The sequence below is a fragment of the Sciurus vulgaris genome (genome assembly GCF_902686455.1).
Source record: "Sciurus vulgaris genome assembly, chromosome: X".
NCBI lineage: Eukaryota > Metazoa > Chordata > Mammalia > Rodentia > Sciuridae > Sciurus > Sciurus vulgaris.
Genome location: NC_136471.1, coordinates 96,172,532 through 96,179,196, shown reverse-complemented (window position 1 = coordinate 96,179,196; position 6,665 = coordinate 96,172,532). Strand labels below are relative to the sequence as shown.

Genomic DNA, 6,665 nt, shown 5'->3' with positions numbered 1-6,665 from the left:
GCCACTAAGATTGCTATTTAAACTTAAGCTAAACAAAATTAAAAATTCAGGGCTGGGGATGGAACTCAATGGTAGAGCACTTGCTTAGCTATACAAGACCCTGTGTTCAATCCCAAGCACCACACACACAAAATATTTTATTTCAGTGTCTCAGTCACCTAACTACTTTTCAAATGCTCAATAGCCACATATGGTCAAATGGCTACTGTATTGGATGGTGCTATATATGAAACATTTCCATCATTGAAGAAAGTTGTATGGACAATGCTGAGGAAGAGTATTCAAAATAATGTTGAATAATAGATATGGTAGAAAACATCCTTCTTTTGTTTCCCATGTTAATAGAATTGATTTAAACATTTTACCATTTAGTATGAAGTTTTCTGGTAATGTTTGGAAGATTATATTGTCAATTTTGGGATTTTTTTTTTTTTTTTTTTTTTTTTTTTTTGGTACAGGAGATTGAACCGAGGAGCACTCTGCCACTAAACTACATCTCCAACCCATTTATTTATTTATTTATTTATTTATTTATTTATTTATATTTATTTTTCTTTAGTACCAGGGATCGAACCCAGGGCACTTAACTACTGAGCAACATCCCCAGCCCTTTTTAATTTTTTTTAAACTTTAAGACAGGATCTTGCCAAGTTGCCCATGCTGACATTGAATTTGTCATCCTCCTGCTTCATCCTCCCAAGTAGCTGGGATTTACAGGTGTGCACAACTGTACCAGTGGTGGTGTCAGTTTTAAATAGCTTCCTTCTGTGGTTATTTTATCTCCATTTTTATCATGGATACAAATACTCAGTTTTATACTTTATACTTTTTATATTAATTAAATTTTTACATTCTTTGATTTATACTTTTTATATTAATTAGAATAATATTTATGTTAATTTATATTTTATGTTAATTGATAGCATTCTGTGGTATTTCTAAAGGATTTGTATAAGAAATTATGTTGATTGACTTACACATATTAAAACGTACTTGCATTCCTGGAATCATTTTAATGTTTACAGTATGTTATTTTCTTGAGGTGCATCTGTATTTGATTTGCTAGTATTCTGTTTATAATTTTTTTTATCTGTATTGTGACCACAAAAATTTGCTGGTATTTTATTTATATTTTTTCATCCATATTTTAACAATGAAAAGGTCTGGTTCCCCTACCACCACATGAATCTAATGACTTGAAAGACAGAGTAGCTGGAGAAGAAAAAGCTTTATTGGCAACAAACCAGCAGGTGGAAGATGGAAGATGGTCATCCAAAATTTCATCTTACAGGTGCAAAAACTTATATGTGGTTTCTGGGTAGTCTAGATTTTGCCATAGCTAGATAGTACCAGAATGGTTATTAATTGTTGCAGCAATCAATTCCCTTGATATGGTTTTGTTGTTGTTCACAGATCACCAGACATGCCTATAAGCCTAAAGAAAGATTAAATCAGGAGATTGTATGACTGGTGGTGTCTTGGATGTTTTCCTTTATTCTGCTTTTCAGACAAAGTTGGATTTATCAGTTAATTATTTGGGGAGTGAGAGGTAGGAAAGTGAGGCAAATCAGAAACAATGAAACACAGGCTTGGTAGTGCTCAGAGCAAGTTAACCCACTTATTGACTTCAATATTAGTGAAAGATTATCTCCATCTTTTTTATAGCAATATAGTTTAGTTTTGATGTAAAGGTGATTCTTTTATAAAATAAATTGGGAAATCTCCATCTTTCTCTATAGACTATAAGAATTTATATAATGTAGACTCATTTAGTCCTGATTATTTTAGTAAAGTATTCCTTTTTTTGAGGGGGCAGGGTACCAAGGATTGAACTCAGGGGCACTCAATTATGAGCCACATCCCAAAGCCTATTTTGTATTTTATTTAGAGACAGGGTCTCACTGAGTTGCTTAGTACCTCGCCATTGCTGAGGCTGGCTTTGAACTTGAGATCCTCTTGCCTTAGCCTCCTGAGCTGCTGGGATTATAGGCATGCACCACTGCGCCCAGCAGTGAAGTGTTCCTTAACTTATAACTGGTTTAGATATTTTGGTAATATATTAATTTTTCTGCTTTTGTTGAATGTTAAAGCATGTCAATTAGCAAAGCCCTCCCCTCATTTTTTTTTTTTTTTGCAGTACTGGGGAGTTTTAGGCAGTTTTTTCATTGTTGTGACCAAAAGACTTGGCAAGAACAGTAGAAGAGAGGAAGTTTATTTGGGGCTCAAGGTTTCAGAGATCTCAGTCATAGGTGACCAAGTCTCTTACTCTGTACCTGAGATAAAGCAGAATATCATGACAGAAGAATATGGTGGAGGAAAGCAGCTCAGGAAATGGCAATTAGGATGCAGAAAGAGCTCTGCTCATGAGGGACAAGATATGAACCCCAAAGTCAAGCACCCAATGTCCTACCTCCTCTAGTCACACCCTACCTGCCTGTAGTTACCATACAGTTAATCACTCAGTGCATTAATATACTGATCAGATTAAAGCTCTTATAACTCAATCATTTCACTTCTAAACTTGCTTGTATTGTTTCACACATGAGCTTTTGGGGGATACACATAGCTCCTCTTTCAGGGGAGGGGATTAAACCCCCTTTCAGCAGTGCTCCACTACTGAGCTGCATCCCCAGCCCTATTAGTCTTTATTTTGAGACAGGATCTCCTTAAGTTCCCTAGGCTGGCCTTGAATTTACAATCCTCCTACTTCAGCCTTCTGAATAGCTACTATTAAAACACCATACTCTTAAAAATGTATCAATTATTTTTTGAAGGAAAGTTAACAATTGAATGTTTTTTAATGCCGGAAGGGTATAAGAATAGAAATTACATAGTTGGCTTGTAAGTTGCAAAATTCTTTTTATATCTCTTATCAATAGCCTATTGGTTATAATTTTAATTTTTTTAATCAGGATTGAACCTAGGGGCACATTACCACTGTGCACTAGCCCCAATCCATGACTCCTGTTGGTCTACCCCAAAAAGACTCCCAAAGACTTTTTAAAAATAGTTTTTAGTTGTCAATGAATTTTTATTTTATTTATATGTGGTGCTGAGAACTGAACGCAGTTCCTCACACATGCCAGGCAAGTACTCTACCACTGAGCCACAACCCCAACTCTCAAAGCTTTTAATTCCTTGATGATCTCAGGCTTGTAATTGATCAATCACCTTCTTAGTGCCCTAATCAATAAACTCATGGACTGAATTAATGACCTTAGATACTTAAATCTCCAATTCTTATTCAATCTCAAGAATTTCTACAGAGGTCCCAATCACTTACCCATGTATGTCTCAATTATTTCCCTTCTAGGATTCTTCCCAGTTGTCACTTACTACCCCCATATGAATGACAGATATAGGCCCTGGATTATCCAATTCTGTTGGATCCTAACTCTTTTATCCTCCCTCACAGAAATTCCCCCAAACGTTGACTCCCAGATGAACCCAAACATCCAACCCCAAACTTGGATTGATGTTGAATTGAAATGATAAAAACATAAAACACTTCCAGATAGAAACAGCATGTTATTTGCAGTACAAAGAAATTACAAAGGCACTAGAAGCCATATTAGAAGAAAACATGTACAAATTATTGAGAACTGAGATCCAAGAATGTGAAACTCAATCTGGCTAGATATCATTCTTCTGTCAGAGCAGAAGAAACACACTTTTAGACACAAAAACATTTACTGCATAATATGACAATTATTCCTACCTCAGAATGTTCAAGGGAATAGTCTAATTATAAGCAGAATAGTAACAGAAAGTTCAAAATAGAAGGAAAGTAGTTTTGAAAAATGACTTATAGGCCTGAGGTTGTAGCCCAGTGATAGTGTGCTCATCTGGCAGGCAGGAGGTCCTAGGTTCGATCCTCAGCACCACATAAAAATAAAACAAAGGTAAAAAAATGACTTGTAATTTATATATATATATATATATATATATATATTACAAGTCATTTACAAGTCATATATATATATATATATATATATGGATAAAGATGAGGCAATTGAGTATTTATTTATTTTTGCAGTGCTGAGCATTGAACCTAGGGCCTTGTGCATGCTCAGCAAGTACTCTAGTACTGAACTCCTGGGCTTAGGCAAGCCTCCTGCCTCAGTCTCTCAGGTAGTTGGGTATACAGGTATGTACCACCAGGCCTGGCTTGAGGGCTTTTGATACTGGTCTGGGGTATGGACAAGTCAACTTTTAAAAATACTCATTGGTATTGTCACAGGATCTGACTTCCTGAAGAAGACACCTAAAGCACAAGAAAGAAAATTTTAAAAATCAATAAATGGGATGGCATCAAACTAAAAAGCTTCTTCACAGCAAAAGGAACGCTCAAGAGTGTGAAGAGAGCCTACAGAATGAGAGAAAATCTTTGCCACCTGTACCTTGGATAGGGCGTTAATTTCCAGGATATACAAAGAATGCAAAAAGTTTAACACCACTGGTAAAGTGGCACTTTACCACTGAAGAACATACCCAGCCCTTTTTATTTTTTAGTTTAAGATAGGGTCAGTTTTCATTCTTTTTTACTTTTAAATTGGTTTTATTAGGATGGTGCATCATATTCTGAAAAAGGTATACTCTCCCACTATAAATTATGATCAGAAGATTTTATTATATTTCTATGAATTTTTGCTGGTGTTTGCATAAAGGTTTATGTGTTTATCTAATTCATCTAATGTGTACTTTATTATGATGTAGTATGTATTTTTTAATCTGTTGAATGCTTTTAGCCTTGGATTTCAACTTGAACATATTACTAGCCCTGCTTTCATTTTGCATATATTTGCCTGAGATATTCTTACACAGTGTTTAGTTTTGCCTCTTAATTTTCAACATATTTCTAGTATATGATGCATATCTTTAAAGTTTTTATTTTACTTATTTAAAACTTTATTCTTTCATTAGCAACCTTGTAAAGAGAAATTCACATCAGGACTAAGAGCAAGGCAGAGACCCCAAAATATCTGTTTTTTTCCTTAACTCCTTTGGCTGTAGAAGTTACAGCGGAATTTAAACCAAGCCAGATCCACTCCAGCTCTGGTCACAACCTGATCGCTACATCCTGGTCCCAGTCATATTGACTGAAAACTGACTTCATTTCTTCCAAGGGCCTAGTTCAAGAGCATTCATGGCTTCCTCAAGTGTGAGCATTCCTCGCTCCTGCTGCTGGCGGTGCCACTCAACCATGGAATGAAACTTCTACTTGGTACTGAGCTTAAACAAATAGGAGCCATAAACCATGACTTCAGTGAAATCTGAAGATTCCAGAGCCTTCAGCGAGAGGATGGCCTTGCTTACTTGCTCAGTGTAAGGGATGCGAAATTCACATGGGCTGAACAGGGCTTCCAGTACTCATGTCTGGACATGTAACACCCCTGGGTCTTTCAGGTTTTTTGGAACTTTCACCCATGGTGGGATATCTCTACCTTCTGGGAGCTTTCCCATCTTGTGTCCCTGGAAACCAACTATTCTCCAGTGGAGGTGAGTCTTAATGTCACAGGAAAGCAGGGAGCTGAAACTTCAAACCTCACATCTTGTGTTCTGATGAAAGAAAATTTAAATTCAGACACAAAAAGCCATGCAGGAAAACTTTATTATAAGTGAAAGTGAGTGAAAGCAAAGTACAGCTTAAGCAGAGAGCACTCTCAAGAGAGAGTGGGTTGACTCCAAGCAGAGAACAACAAAGGAGACAATACTGTCTCCAAATTTATTACCGTTTGATGTTACCAGGAGAACCAGGGACCACCTTCTGTACTCTTTAACAATCAAGTGTTCAACTCCTTCATGTTGGGCAGTGGAGTTTTTGACCTTAGTTGATCCTCTCTGAAACTGTCATGGTGGTCATCCTATTTAGGGGAGCTACATCTACAAGTCAGTCCCATGTTAATGTGGGCACTGGGATCGATAACTGGTCAAAGGTTACCCTAGTGTGCCTGCACTACTAAAGAACTCTTCATTCCCAGACAAATGGAGACACCTATAGTCATAATTCCTAGCTTTATGTTACCATCAATGGACCCTGTCAAGAGTTAGTCCCATTAGTCCTTTTCTTTTGGTAAATTCTCCCATTAGCTCCTTTGCTTCTGCTTTCTTATCCACTTTGAAAGTGGTTTCAAGATGACCCTAAAGTAATTTAAAGAACACTTGACCTCGCCATGTATTCCACGCTCATTACTACCTACTATCTAATACTAACAGTATAACTTTTATTTTTTAACCCAATTTCATAGTCTGTCTTTTATAGGAGAACCAAATTCATTTAATTTATCAATAGTATGCCCAAATTTGTGCCTACCATTGTATTGTATTTCCTATTTCTATTTTGTTGTTTTTTCCCAATTCAATCTCTTTATACTTGATGACTCTGTCAAGTTTCTGTTAATTACCCTTTCCCTTCTGTTTTAGTCAGCTTTTGTGTCACTGTGACCAAAATACCCAACAAGAACAACTTAGAGGAGAAAAAATGTATCTGGGGCTCATGGTTTCAGAGGTCTTGGCCCATAGATGGGTGACTCCATTGCTCTGGGTCCAGAAGGTTAGGAAAAACATCATGGGGGAAGGGCCCAGCAGAGAAAAGCTATCAGCTCATGACAGGGTCAGGAAGCAGAGAGAGAAAGAGAGGGAGGGACCACAGGAAGAGCAACCTT

The 6,665-nt window shown here is 36.8% G+C and overlaps 1 pseudogene across 1 annotated transcript; it reads right to left on the bottom strand.

The window, feature by feature from the left end:
* Nucleotides 1-4,814: 4,814 nt before the first annotated feature.
* Nucleotides 4,815-5,463, bottom strand: LOC306651002 (developmental pluripotency-associated 5 protein-like; annotated as a pseudogene). Its single transcript has one exon. The product of its transcript is annotated as a developmental pluripotency-associated 5 protein-like (transcript).
* Between the last annotated feature and the right edge of the window lie 1,202 nt (nucleotides 5,464-6,665).